A 15,439-nucleotide genomic window follows, 5' to 3' on the forward strand; every position below is an offset into this window, starting at 1 on the left:
TTGCCATCTGAGAATATCAATCCCAACTTGTTTTGCCACTAAAATGGGTGGACAGCCAGAGATCAAACTGGAAATCTGTGTGCTAATGCGTCTAGCCCTCTGACCCGGGGAGCCAGCCTGTGGCTTCTCCAGTGTAAGTATAGCCGGCAAGAAACCATATGGATGCAAACGGTCGTGCTGTGACTCTCTCATCCCAGAGTCCAGGAAACCAGAAGCCAGAAGGCTACCTGCTCCACACGGTTTCACAGCTTTTGGTGCATCCCTTTAACTTTGTCCTTCATAAACTGATCTTGGGGGAGCGCTGAAGTTTTCTCCTTCGTATTGTGGCAGAAATGAATGAAAAGCAGGCACTCCAGAAACTAAGACAAAGGAAGTTCCAGGTCCACGACAGAGTGCAATAGAATGCTGGGGAAGCCTAAGGCTTGTAAAAAGTAAAACTATCTGAAGGGCAGACAGAGGCAGCCTGGAGAACAGTGTTACCTGCTCCTCTGACTGATTTAATATACATCTATAGGTGATAGAATCCTGAGAACTTATCAGAGGCGTTAGGGATGGAGAAGGTTTGGCTGGACCTAAAGGAAGCCAGACCATTGGAAAGACAATTTTAGACATGTTTCACAGACACTTTTATTCATTCATGAAATATTTATTTGCTGCTTATTATGCTCCAAGCACTAGGCTAGGTATTGAGAGAGTCAAGCTGACTGAGACCCAGCACCTGCCGTCTCGGAGCCCAGGGGCGGCGTTCGGCAGGCAGATCCAGGCTGGAAGGTATCAGGAGCAGAGAGAGTCGTCAAAGCCTCAGGGATGTGCTCCAGGGGTGCAGCCCGCAGGCAACTGCTCCCTTGTGGCAGCCGGGCTACTTGCAGCCTTCCTGGAGCCCGAGAGTCTGGTGGGAGAGGAACGAGGCTCCTTGGGTCCTGCGGGGCTGCCCCACCTCCACACCAAGCCTGCCCCCAGGAGAGGGGCATCCGGGAGCCAGAAAGACCAGTGAGGCTGCAGAAGCCCATCCGCCTCACCTCTACCTGTCTTGTTGCTCAGAAAATCTCCACACTGCCCTGCTCTGCAAGGTTGCTGCCCAAAGAAGATCTGGGAGAAGGTGTGCACGGCTGGTGGGGAGAAGAGAGAGAGAAAGCAAATCAAAGGCACTGCCTCTGGGCTCCCACGTGCTCCCTCCTGCCCGGTCAGCGCCCTGTCGCTGCCATTGACGGTTCATTTTTCCGGGGAGGAAAAGAACAAACGCAGTAGATAATTGCAGTGGAGCCGCTGATAAGTAACGTTTGGTCTCCTTTTTACAGCCATTCCCGAGGGCCCCGTTATGGTAATTTTTCTTCTATAACTGGCAAATTGTATAACGAGTCAGATGATAAACCAGCAAGCAAGGCAGAAATTTGCATTTTAATACAACTGCCTGTGTCACTCCCCTCCCCGCTCCCGGGGAGGTCAGGGCCTCTGATCCTGGGTCCCCTGGCCCTGCCCTCCGGCTCCCTTCTCTAACGGTTGATTGGTGAGAATGGAGTGCTCAATAAATGCAGCGCTCTGCTTTCTCCAGGTATTATGTAGCATACACAGTAAGAGCCAGGGCCCTGGAGGCAGCCAGCCAGGCCCGACCCCAGCTCCACCACCTACTGGATGGGTGTCCTTTGGCACAATCTACACCGTGCCTCAGTTTCCATTTCTGTACAATGGGAATAATTATACCACCTACATTACAGGGTATTTTTAGTGGATACCTGATGCACGGCAAATGTTCCATAAGTATTCATGATATTGTGATGAGGACTCACCCTGGGTTCTTAGGACAATGATTCCCTAGTCAAGACTGTAGTTATCAGGTCAGTCTCTGCTCCCTCTGCCCCTCACATCTGCTCTTCGCACTACCGTCATTACCACCTCCTTGGGCCATAGTTCTGCCTTTATATTCAGAGTCCAGGGTCCTTGAAAGGGTCTGCAGTGAGCGTACCAAGGAACCAGGTCCCAGGAACCAAGATCTCTCTCTCTTACACACACACACACACCCGAAGGCTTCAGCTACACTATACTGCCCGCACCCTGGGCAAGCCCAGTTTCAGGAATTCTGGAACCATCCACCCATCTAGAGTGGTGAATGAGCCCCAGCCTCGTCGTTGGCTTGGCCTTGAAGCTCTGCTCTGTCACTTCTGGCTGTGTAACTCTGGACAAACGAGTCCCTTTTCCCTGGCCCTAAAATGGGGATAATAACATCTACTGTCACAACGCCTCAAGGGTTAACAGGTGCCCCTGCCTGCCACCCAACAAACACCAGTTGAATGTATCAATCAGCTGATTCCGAAGGGCGCTGATACCCTCGCCAGGTATTTGGCGTGGTGGTTACATTTGACCGGGACGGCCCAGCCTCTCATGCTCAAGAGAAGCCAAGCGGCATCCAGAAAATCCTGCCAAATACCTGGGATTATTATTTCAGCTTCAGAAGTGAGGCCTCTGGGGACTCTGCATGCCCTATGGTTTCAATTTGCAGCCATGGGCTCCTCCAGCAGCTGGGAGGGGGGAAAGGGTTATTTCACCATGGACTTTTTGAGGGTTGTTTTTTACAAATTCATACAACCCCTGAAGGCCACTGGCGATTCCAAGGCAGACCTGGGAACTGAGGTCGTTTCTGCATTGTGATGGCATTTCTTCCACCTCACCCAGTGTAGGTGGGCTGCTTTTCCTAGACAAAATGAGTCACAGACCATGATGAGGACTTTGGTGGTGGTGTCACAGCTAAAATCATCCATTCATTCATTCCACACATACACACCAACCTCCTATTATGTCCCATAAGTGATACATTAGGGAACAAAGCAGACATTTCCCATCTTCACTGAGCTTACGTTCCAGTGTGAGGACACACATACACATCACACACACACGATAAACACAGGAAGTAGGTGATGTAAGGTGACAGGTGCCATGAGAAAAACAGAGCAGAATAGGGGATCAGGCTGAATTCTTAACAGGGCACATGTATAGAATGGATTATCGTCCCCAGCTTTCTGCTCCCTCCTTCTAACAGAATCCTACATCCTGGCCCTCTGCAGGTGACTTAGCAGGGCCCCCTACCCTGCCTAGGGTAGAAGGAATACATTTCCCAGCCCCGCTGATTCCGGGCGTGGCCAGGTAACGTGTTTAGGGCATGAGCTGCCACGATGCTGCAGAGGTTTTACATGTGCTCCCAAGCTTCGGTTTTGCCTCTTGTGTTTCAGCCTTTGCCATGCGAACAGCACACCCAGGCAAATGAAGACACAAAGAGCAGACTTGAATCTACCTGGAAGCCTGGATGAGCCAAATCACAGCTGACGTACAGACCCCCAAACATGGAATAAAATGTCACAGGAGACGCTCTGTATTTGTTTTCTATGGCTGCCATAGCAGACTACCTCACACTTAGTGGCTTAAAGCAACACAAATCCAGGTTGGCTCCAGGTGTCAGAAAGACAAAAATCAAGGTATCAGCCAGCCGGCTTCTTCCCAGGAGGCACTGGGGAAGGCTTTGCTTCCCAGTTCATGTGCGTGTTTGGAATTCAGTTCCTTGAACTTGTAACTCTGAGGCCCCATTTCCTTGCTGAATGTCAGCTGGGAACTTCTCTCAGCATTTAGAAGCTTCTCTCTGGTCCTTGTAGATGGTCCTTCCATTTCAGAATTCCCAACAGTACACCGAAGGCTTCTCACACTTGGAATCTCTTTGATGTCCCCTCTGCCACATCTTTATTCTCCCTTTTCTGCCTTTCTGAAATCTTCCTGATTTTGAGGACTCATGTGATTACAGTGGATCCACCCAGATATTCCAAGATAATCTCCCTATTTTAAGGCCATCTGATTAGTAACCTTAATTACATCAGCAAAGTCCATTCACAACAGTACCTAGATTAGCATCTGATTGAATAACCATGGGAGGGGAATCTTGATGGAACATTTTTATAATGCTATCTACCACAACCTGTCATTTGGGCTTGTTTGTTCCACAGCACTATCTCAGAAGAAACCTGACTATTAGAGTGGTCAAGACAGACCTCATTGAGAATGTAACATCTGAGAAAAGACCTAAGTCTTTTGTCTTCCCAGTGGCTTGAACCTACTTTAGCTGTGTCTGTGACAGTAATACCTAGAGGATGTAGAGCAACACAGTGGAGGAACCTGTCTCTGATGACCACAAGGAGCAGAGAGGCCCCACCAATCCTGGACATGCAGGACAGAAATGCACTTTGTGCTTTAATCTGCCACACTATGGGATATCTCACCATGGCCTTGACCACTACAGTTCACAAGTCCAACAGACGTGCTGATATGAAACAATATCCAGAGGATGGACAGAGGGAGTGAAAAATGAGTGTGAGTGATGGAGAAAAGAAATAAATCCAAAGCAAAGAAGGACTGGTCCAGGAGGGTCAGATGGTGGGGCTGGGGAGGCTACAGTGAGAGCCAAGAAGGTACCACAGTGGGATTCCTACCACTGTCTGTGGCTGGTCTACAGGGGAAATCAGAGAGGCTGTTCGTTCCTAGAGGCTGGATGGTGGAAAGTGACATCTACCTGGAACCTGCCCACGTGTGCACCCCCAGCACCTAACACTGTCACACAGTTACATGATGTGTCATGGGAAATGCCTGTTAATTGACTGACAACTCAGAGGAACAGGTCTGACCCCATCACTTTCCTAGAGCAGGAGAGGCCCCAGCTTCTCTAGATGAACGACCTTCTCCTGATGACACGCATCGCCAGGATGTCACTAGGTTGAGTTCCTATTCATTCAATCAACACTTCCAGGGCTGGGTGCAGTGTGGCCATAAAGACGAATGAGGTATGACTCCTGTCATTAAGAAGCTTGCCAACTCGGAGATGACATAAGATATGCAGGGAGATAACTCGGATAAGAAGGAGAAATTGATGTGTACCAAGACTAAGTATAGAGAGAGCGTTCCAGGAATTCCGAGGGAGACGATCACTTCCCGCTTGGGCAGGTGGGAAGGGGGCGGAGAGGGGGCAGAAGGGAAGATATCAGCAACACAGAAGGTGTGGCATTCCAGCTGAACCTGGAAGGGAGTCGGAGGAGAGCAGGCGAGGGAGAGCGTGATGAAGACAGGGCAGTGGTGCTGCTGGGAGGCTGGGGAGGGGGTGAGTCAGGCTGAGCAGGATGGGGACCGGTCAGCGGCTGGCACCCGCTCTGCAGGTTCTCACCACCATTGCTGCTCCCTCCCTCCATGCTGAGTGGCAAATAAGAGGTGTTTTGTTTAGAAGCTTCCAAAGATAAAGATTAGGCGGACTAGGAGGCCCTCTCAATGATTCCTTATTCTGAGAAGCAGAAAAGTCCAAGCTTCAGGATTGGGAGGAACATTAAGACAGGTTGCCCCCAATACCTGATGCTAAGCCCCAGCCTGCTCTGGCGTCTGCTGCTCCCAGCAGACCCGTCTTCCCACCCAGGCCCTGGCTCAGGGCCTACCACTCAGAACCCCGTGGTGGCCAGGCTCACCTCAGCACCCAGGGGCACTCTGGGGACAGTGGAAGGAGCAAGAAGATGGGAGCAGAAACCTGAGTCCCAAGGCATCTCATTCACATGCTTCCCAAATCTTGTCAGGATGAGACAAATTTCAGAAATCCAACCAGGGAGAGGCTGGAAACAGCGCCTACTGAGCAACGGGGAGGGTGCCCGCACCAAGTGGTCAGAGCCCCTTGGGAGCCAGGCTGAAAGATTCATTGCTCTCTGCTGGGTGTTGGAAGGGTTCACACACATGGGGGACACCAGGCAGCGGCTGAGGACTTGCAGTGCACAGGGTCACTTCCCAGAAAGACACCTGGGCTCGTTTGTGCCCAGGGCCAGAAGCGTCCTGCAGACTTAGCCCCTCCCAGGTCCTGCCTCAGCCTGCTAGTCCCAGAAGATACGTGAGAGGGGTCCAAGGACACAGGGGGACACCCAAGACTAAATCAGTAGGCTGGGCAATACCCCTCCCGAGCCCCCTCACTCAGACTGCAGAAGGGATGGTAGCCAGCCTCTCTCTGCTTCTCCTTAAAGAGAACAAGTAGAAGGAGGAGGGGATAGTGTCCCGGGACCCCTGTCTCCTTCCCCGTATCTGATCCCCAAGATGGACCCATTGAGATGGAACCTTCTGGAGATGATTGCCTTATCTTACATGGTCCTGTCTCCCCTCACAATGAAGGATGTAGAGTCGTGGAGCCCAACAACAGCTGTAGGAGTGAATAGCACCACAGTCTGTGTTCCAGGAGGGCAGGGCATGGACAGGTGTGTGCCCAGCATGATCTCTAGTAGCTGGGAGAGCCAGGGCTGGCGGTAAAGGCCAGCAGTGCTCACAGACTTCCCCAGGGTCTGCAGGCAAGCTGCCCCGAGCCCAGAGCCGCCAGCACTTGGCAGCCAGAACCCCAGAATGCCTCCGGGTGCTGCTGGATGCTTTGATCTCCCCAGCAAGTGCCTGGCAGCTACCGTTTGCCATCTAAATACTGTATCCGGAATCTGACAGAGAATCAAGCACCTGGGTGCCACCCAAATGCAGCATCAACACAGACACGCTGACATTTCCATCTGCCCTCTGTCCCAAGAGGCCCTCTGTGCAAGAGAAGCCACAGGCTAAAAAGTAGGTCACCCTGCTCTGGGTGGAACAGGGCAGGTGTCTGCCAGATGCTCAGCTACCTGCTTGTGGGGGGCATGCAGTGGGAATGTGATGAATAAGGGAGGGGCAATTCCTTGTCTAACTCCCCAACAAATTGCAGCTGAATGAATGGGAATACACTTGGGTCTAGGCCAGTGGTTCTCAACTCCACCCACAAGTTAAAATCTCTGAAGGAGTTTAATTGAATTAAAAAAAATACTAATCTCTGAGCCCCACCCAAGACCAATTAATTCAGAATCTCTGGAGGAGAGGCTGAGGCATCAGTAATATTTAAAAGCTGCCCAGGTATTGGAAGAGTGTGTCAGTGAACAGCTCCTGGTCCAGGCTGAGAGTGAACAGCTCTTTGCGGCTCTCATGAGGGGAGAGAGGGCTGGGATGGAGAAGGTGCTTCTATATGAAACATTCCAGCATTTTTCTACTTCCACAGCCTTGCACAGAGGTTCCCTCCCCCTGGAATGCCTCCTCCCGCTCCATTTACCTGCATTTGGCCGAATTTGACGGACTCTTCAAAACCTGATTCCAGGTCCTCTGGTTCTGATGCCTGCAGCATGCGGTGTGTGCCTGCTCACCAGGAGGCTGTGCTGTGGCGGATCGTGCTTTCCACCTGCTGGCTTGCCTCCCCTGCTCCGTCCTCAGCTCCCGGAGCAGATCTCAGTCCCAGAGACCCAGGACTCTCAAAAGTGTTGTCTCCTGACCCCATCATCACCACCTGGGCGCTAGTTAGAAATGCAAATTCTCACTTGGGGGTGGGAATCTGCATTTTCACTAGCCCCCTGGGTGATGCTGAGGGGCACTCCTGTTCCAGAATCACTGCTCCGCACTCTAGACTCTGGCTACTCCAAGTGTGGTCCCTGGACCGGTAGCCTCAGCCTCACCTGGGAACTGGTTAGAAAGGCAGAATCTCAGGCCCCATCCCAGACACCCTGAATCAGATCTGCGTTTTAACAAGATGCCCAGTGGACGTGCATGCACAGTAACATGTGAGAGGTGCTCACACAGGCAGACTCCGGGGATACTTTGACTGGCTCGTTGAAATGGGGAGGGCTGGTGAGCAACGCTGTCACCTCATCACGAGAACCTGATCCCTCAAGCCTGTTTCAGGAGATCCCTCAGCTTTTTTCACAAGCTGCAGGTGCTGGGGGCCCACAGGGAGGTTATTAAAATGCAAACAGCCCTGCCTCTATAACTGAGTGAGGCCACGTTGATGAGATATGGCTCCATGGTTGCTGTCTGGTCGTGGATTCCTGGCTGTCCACATTCCTGGCACTGTCCCCTGCACTCAAGCCCCTTGACCCTGCCAAGATGGTCTGCTTTCCTTCAAGGAGCTGCCTCTGCAGACTGACATCTGAATTTCCTTAAGGTTGTCGCCTAAAACCAAACCAAGCCACCTGCTCGCTGGTTCTCTCTCCTGAAATCTTGTCCCCTTTGATGTCCCCCAGGCATGCTCCCTTTAAATGTGCTGGGAAGGGATGGCATCAGACCCTAGTTCCAGGAGTGGGACTCAGCTGGGCTGGGAAAGTGGGGGCAGAGGGGCCATGGGCTCTCCCCTGACCTGTTACCCACTGTTCCCTCTAATCTATTTCAACCAATCCTCGCACGCACACTCTGCACATGGCATGGGCACCCCTTTTGCCCCGCTTATCTGTCACATTAAAGGTCGTTAAAAATTTATTCAACATAAGATTGAGAGTGAAATGCCTCTTCTCCTGACAGGTTATAAATAGCTGTTTTGAGTACAATTTGAGGTTTTGATTTAAAAAAAGAAAAAGTAAGCTCTCAGGCATCCATCTGTGATTGAACTGGAGAGACGCCCCTCCCTCCTCTCCCAAAACCCATCCTCAAAGGCCATTACTGCTTTCCCTGCTCAGAGAATATTGTGTACGGAGCCTTAATGTCCCTCCGGGCAGGAAGACCATTACAGGAAAAAAACAAAAGACGTATTCCATCTCTGTTCCAACACTCACAACCTAATTAAGATTTTATAAACATTCACCCAACAGGAAAACACACACACACACACATTCACGCACACACACCTCAATTAGCAAGGCAAATATCCTCTGGATTAAGTGGTTCTCTTGCCTTTTTCTGTCCAGCTTTGATGAGGCATCTGTCTCAGGGAGGGTGTCACGAAGTGGATTGTCACATTTAGGTTCTTCAGGTTGGGGTCGTTGGGTTGCCCTCTTGCGCCGCCCGCCCCTCTCCCTGGGAATCACTGCTCGTCTCCTCTGAGCCAGTCTCACGGCCCCCACGTCTTGTCGGGCCCTGCCCACTGAGCCTAGGAAGACAGGGAAGGGCCTCCTCTCCCGAGTGGCCACCTCTCCGTGGCCTCCCTGTAGCATCAGCTGTGCTGTTGTGGGACTGACGTTGGCAGAGCCACACCTGTGGGATCACTTGGTGGCAGTGGGCTCCCACCAACACACCCCAGATGCCAGCTCTGGGGATAGGAAGCCCAGGCTCCTGTGGCCTCCTCGTCCCCCATTTCCCAAAATGCCAGCCACTCCGCTTCCCTGCACCCCAAGATGTCTTAGGGCTGTTCTTGGCCATGTAGATAGCTCTCCCACCCCTCTGTCCTTGCTGGAGGAAAACACGGGAGATAATTAGCTTTCTCCTTCTTTTTGTGTCCCTGGGCTGTTTGGAGAAGTGCATTTTTTTCCACATGTGTAGAAAATTAAGTCTGTTGTGTTTTTGAGGAGCAGGGGAGGGAAGAGTTGAGAAACATCACTGGCTCCTTTGGGCAGAGCTGGGGAGTGGAGCAGGGCAGGGGAAGCTGGGGACAAAGGCAGGTGGGGAGGCCACCCTGCGGGACTTCCTCCCAGCCTCTCAGGCAGCTTCTTCCTTGCAGCGACTCAGTTTCCTGGCACAAAGCAGCAGCCTTACTTACCAGGTTTCACCTCATCAGAACTTTACAGCGGCTGCAGGGGGCACAGGAAGGCCAGGCCTGAGCTGCAAAGGAGACCAGAACGCGGTGGCTTTGGGGTGTGCTTGCCTTGATGGCTGCTCTCCTAACTGGACCCACACTTACTCGTCTATACCAGCCTTGACCCAGCACTTACTCGTCTATACCAGCCTCTCATCTTCACCAGGAGAGGGAGGCCTGGGAGGTGTATGTGATGATAAGGATCCCATTTGAAAGATGATAAAAGTGAGGTCTGAGGAATGATGAGAATTTCTCCAACACCTCACTGCTCCTTGCTCAGGAAACAAGAAGAACTCATCCATAGCTTCTTCCATTCCAGAAGGATGAGGACTCAGCTCTTCTCTCTGACCTGCAAAGGCAGAAAGAGGGGAAATCTATGCAAGGAAGAGCCGAATGGGCTGCTGATTGGTAGGGAGATGAAGTTGCCGGTAGGAATTTATTTCAATTCAATAGTATCTTCTCAAGTGCAAGTCTTTCGGTATGGAGAAACAGGACAGTAGCATGGCCTGCCTTTAGGGTATTTACAACCTAAAAAAAAAAAAAGACTAACTATCAAGGCAACATGGCCAGAGAGTAAGATATAAAGACTTCCATCAATTCTAAGGAAATGTGGGCGCATGATACCCAGGCTGGTGTCCTGGTGCCATGCTGCCTAGCGTCCCTCTGGCCAGCCAGCAAGCCTGCTGGGAGAAAGGCCGCCCACTGTATCCCCACTGTGTCCCCAATCCCAGGGACAGCTGCAGCAGACGCCAAAGCAGCCGGGCCCTCGTGAATTAGCTGAAGTGACACTCACTTTGTATACACATGTTTACAATCAGGGCCAGATGGTGAAGTATTGGATTCGTTTCAATGCCACTCCAGTGTGCTGAGCTGAGCCCAGCTTTGCACGTGGCCCAGTAACAACAGCTGGGGGAGGAGGTAACCCCTTTCTTAGACACCAGCCCCGAATGTGCTCTTGATCCGAGGGGATATTTATTAGCCCTCCTTTAAAAGCAGCTGCAGCTTGCCAGCTGTCAGAACATTTTATCAAGTCCCTGAAATTCTACAGGAAGAAAAAAAGACACAGAACCCACTCTGATAGCTTCCAGAGTTCCTTTCCTCTTTTTTTAGGCTTGAGGAAAAAAATAATAATAAATAAGGCACACTTGATGGAAAGGAGCTTGCAAATGTTCACCGATGACAGTGTTTATGTTGCCAAATTATTTGTACCGGCAGGAAGGGAGGGCAGACTGAATGCACAGCAAATGGAGTGATTGTTTACCAAACTATAAAGACACCCTTAAGTTACAGGATACGAGAAAAGGAGGAGGGGGAGGATGCTGGCCATGGGCCAGAGACAGACAAGTCTGTGTGTGGCCATCTGCTGGCCCGCCCCTGAAAAAGACAGTGGCAAGAGGGCCATCAAGGACAGCTGCCCTCCGGGTCAGAAGGACCGCCGGGACTGCTAGCCTCCAAGACCTGAGCCAGGGCTTCCAGCCCATCCAGAAAGGTGGTGATACTGTGAAGATCACCAGACCTTACCCCCTGTCCTTAACCTGAAAACGTCCCCTCCCCAGAAAACCCATGAGAGCCATATACAAAAGAAAAGAAAGAAAAACTAGAGATACTCTCTTGTAATCTCCACCAGTGGGAATTGTAAGGTCTGAGTAGAAAATAACCAAAGTTTTTGGAAACAATATTCCAGAACACCTCCATCAGAATGAGAGCATCCCACTCAAATTATCCCTCTGGAAGGTATACATTTATTTCAGGGATGTAGCCATATTCAAAACATCTTATTTGAAATTCACCTTTGAAAGTGAGAAATATTCTATAAACTGATAGCCAAAACTTCAGCTCTGTGTGTGTGTGTGTGTGTGTGTGTATGTGTGTTGAGGGGTGAAGGTGGGGGTGCTGCTGATGGTAGAATTCTGAACTAGTTTGCACCAGAGCAGGTTCCACATGGTGATTCCCTGACCCCGTCCCAAAAAAAATCTGGCCCCAGAAAAGCAATTTAGTTACCTTTGAAAGTGTTTGAAAGAATCTACCTGGGCTTCTCGCTCAAGGTAATTCCGAAAGAGCTCCGGGGAGGTGATTTCTGCTGGAGCAGCACATCTGATCATTGCAGAATGACTAGTATGAAAGAGGAAGGAGATTACATTCTCTGGAAAGAGTGCTCGCACAAGCACACACACATACACACAGAGCAAATGCTCAATAAATATGTATTGCCTGTGGACCAAGGACACAATACTAGATGAGGTTTGAAGTAGGAAACGCTACGTGTGGTAGCCAGCCCCTAGGATGACCACAAAGACCCCTCGCCCTTGTATTCACATCTGTGTGTGGTCTCCTCCCTCAGCGTTGGTCTCTGTGACCCAGAAAATATGGCAGAGGTGACATTGTGTCACTTCTGAGGTTAGGTTATGGAAGACACAGTGGATTGGGGAAGTCAGCTGCCGTGTCAGCAGCAGCCGCACAGAGACACCCACGTAGAAGGAGCTGAGGCTCTGTGCAAGTAGCCAGCTGGGAGCCAAGGCCTCCAACAAGTGCCAGCTGAGTGAGCCACTTCAGATACAGGGCCCCAGGCCATCTGCAGATGACTGCAGCCCCAGGCAGCATCTCCATGTCCCGTCTGTAATCTCCCAAAAGGCTTTGGAACCACACCCACCCAGCGAGCAGCCCCTGGATTCCTAACTCAAAAAATAAACTGTGAGTAATAAATGCTTGTTGTTTGAAGCCACTGTGTCTTGGGGTAATTTGTTACACAGCATTAGGTGACTAATACAGTGGGAGCAGGGGGAACTGCAGGTACTAACTGTGTACCTGTGCACTCACTTAAAGGCTGTATTTTACCCCAAATCATGATCTTTTTTGTTTTCAAAATTTACTGGAAAATAAAGAAGAAGGATGTAACTGGAAATATCTACCTTGTATACAGATTAGACCACATGTTTCAGGACGCTAGCAGCTACTCCCTGTACCCATCCCACAACTCCTCAGACCTCCCCCTGTGAACGGGAGAGGTGCCTCCATTTCCTTCATGACTTTCCTTTTGTCTTATTTTGCTATTTGACTTTCCAAGGTTCAGCTGGGCCCCCGCTGGCTTATGCTAAGCACTTACAAAATATTGGTTGAATGTATGAGTGGACAGCCCAGGCCCCCATTTATGCTTCCTACCACAGGGCTGACTGGGGTGCATGGCCGAGCTCTGGGATCAGGGCCCCACAGGGTGGGAGGGAGAGAGAAGGAGAGACTGACTCTTTGTTATTGCTCAGGCTAATGAGCTGGGACTGAGAAGTATAAGAGCTAGCCACGGGTGGAAAGTGAGAACAGAGATTTCCCCGGCCACTGTTATTTAGAAGACACGGTGGCAGACTGAGAATGGGCTGGTTTTCATTAGTGGATAATTAACCCAAAGGATAGAAGAATAGGATGGCCCACTGGAAAAAGGAGAAGAGAGCCTTTCCTACTCTCCTTTGTCGGGAAAGAGCCTGGGAAGCTCCGGGTACCAGAAGAGAGGGCTGTCTGCCTGGGACAGATGGGCATCTCTCTATTGCGTTCCAGAGAGAATGAAGACACCCTCACTTTGAACAAGGAATTCAACCTCTGGGCAAAGCCAGCTTCCTCCTCTGATGGCAGCTCTCACCCGGGCCCCTGCACACAGCTTCCTGAAGTCAGGAATCCTTGTTGACCACAGAGCCAAGAGCCTGGGCTGTGAGCATGGGTGGGAGGCACCGATGGGAGAAACATACTCCTGAGTGTCCAGGGACTTAGGCCTCTACTGTTTAGAGTTTCCATATTTTAGAAATAAAAATAAGCATACCCAGTACAATTGGGATTTCAGAGAAATGGCAAATAATGTATCAAGTATAAGTATATCCCAACTAGTGCATGGGATATACACTTATACTAAAACTTATTCATTGTTTATCTGGTATTCAAATTTAATGCAGCATCCTGTATTTTCATCTGGCAATCCTATGACAATCTCCCTCTATAAACCCCCTTTCCCAGCCACCTCCTGTGCCCTACAACTATAAGGAGTGGTTTCAGGTTCTGAAGTTCATCTTGGTGTCAGCCTTGGAGAGATGCAAAGATGAATGGGTGGTCTAGTAAGAATGGCAATTATTAGTGGTCCCACTTACTACTACTGCATGAAAAACCACTCCAAACTTAGTGGCTTAAGTTCGCCTTTAATTATACTCAGAGATTCAATGGGAATCTGAACAGGGCACAGCAGACACGACGTGTCTGTTCCCTAATCTGGGGCCTTCCACTGGGAAGACTCAATGGCTGGGACATTCACCTGCTGGAGGGTGGGATCCCCAGAGACCTCAGCCAGCCCCTGCAGATGCACAGGCACATGGGCCCTTCTTGCCACCTGAGCTTCTTCACGAACCTGTCACTGAACTTGACCTGGTGGTTCAGGGATCCAAAGGTGAACGCCCCAAGAGACTGAAGCAGAAGGTGTCTGGCTTTGTATGACCTGGTGCTACTTGCGCCGTGTCAGCTGGGGGAACAGTCACACTGCAGCCCAGATTTAAGGGGAGAAGAACAGACTCATCCCTCCACAGCTGGGGTATCAGAGAATCTATGGGCTTGCTTTAAACCACCTCAGGTGGAGGGGTGGAGGGGGAGGGGGAAAGTTCTCGGGCAGTGGAGTGAAGCTCCGTGAGGTCAGAGACATCTTGGAATCATGATGGGTGTGAGCAGGAGTACGTGGGATGGGCTCAAGTCATGGGGAATGACAGCGATTGGGTTCCAAAGAAAGCCAGTGCTGAAGAGGTGGAGGGACAGCAGAGGGGGCTGGGGTGGGGCATCCGAAAACACCAGAAACACTCAGGTGCTGTGGAAGCTTCCCACTGCGCTTCAGACCCAATCATCTGCCACCGAGATTGCTTTCGACTGCCACCATCTGCATTTATCCTGCTCACAAGCCCCAGGCAAACTCTCACTCCCACCCATCTGCATATCCTGAGGCTCCCATCCCTGGTCTCCGCTGGAGAAGAGCTACATCTGTGGCAAAACCCCCTCCTCCTGCCGCGCCTGAGACAGGATTTGGCTGCCAGCACAGGGCCTGGGCCCCATACTGCAAACCTGGAAGCAGCAGCCCCCCCTTTGAGGCCAGATACCCGTGGTGACTAATAGAGAGCAAGGAGTTTAGACAAGGGAGTAGGGAAGGCTGGGGGCCTGGGGGGCCTGGAAAAGGAGAAGGAGCCTTGCACACCCATTCCTTCCCACTCTGCAGCGCCACCCTGAGGAGGAGGGAGTGACGACAACCGCAGGCTTTTTTGCCTGGGGAATCTGGAGGCTCCCAGCAACCCTCCCCTCCCCTGCCCCCGGCACACCTGCCTCTGGCAGCAGCAGCCAGCCCAACTGTTGTTTGTGGTGGGGGCTGGCACCACATGGAGACCGTGCCTTTTGAAGCCTCAGTTAATTGGATTTTACAGCATCTTCTCTTGCCCGCCTCTTCCTTATTAAATGGCAGAGAGAAGGAGGGGAGCAGCTGATCACCAAAAAGGGAAGGAAAAGGTTAGGACAATGACCTCTTTGTGGCAAGTAATCAATGCTCAGCCTCCCCCACCAGACCTCACCGTGTGGGAGCTCAAACAGCACCTAGAACTTCGGGAGAACATGAAAAGGTTGGCTGCCTTTTTTACTGTTCTTATCATTCATTACCAGCCTTGGAGGGAATTGTAATCTCAGCCACATGCCCACACAATCATGCACCTGGGTGTGTGCACGTGCATACATCCCATGCATTCACACCCAGCTAACCCGTGTCCTGGAATGACCTGTTATCGCCCAAAAGACCCAGATCTGCTGTTGGGAGGGAGAATGGCCTCCCAGGGCTGAGTCCCCTGGGCCTCAGCTGCCCCTGTCTACCCTGCCTGATCT

The 15,439-nt window shown here is 51.2% G+C and overlaps 1 long non-coding RNA gene across 1 annotated transcript; it reads right to left on the reverse strand.

Moving 5' to 3' along the window:
• Positions 1-754: 754 nt before the first annotated feature.
• On the reverse strand, positions 755-7,211 carry LOC140848779 (uncharacterized). The gene is made up of 3 exons (XR_012129897.1): positions 7,118-7,211; positions 1,020-1,109; positions 755-889 (listed from the first exon to the last, which is right to left on the reverse strand). It is a non-coding gene; the product is annotated as an uncharacterized lncRNA (long non-coding RNA).
• Positions 7,212-15,439: the final 8,228 nt, after the last annotated feature.

Source organism: Manis javanica, chromosome 4 (genome assembly GCF_040802235.1).
Source record: "Manis javanica isolate MJ-LG chromosome 4, MJ_LKY, whole genome shotgun sequence".
In the NCBI taxonomy this organism is placed as follows: Eukaryota; Metazoa; Chordata; class Mammalia; order Pholidota; family Manidae; genus Manis; species Manis javanica.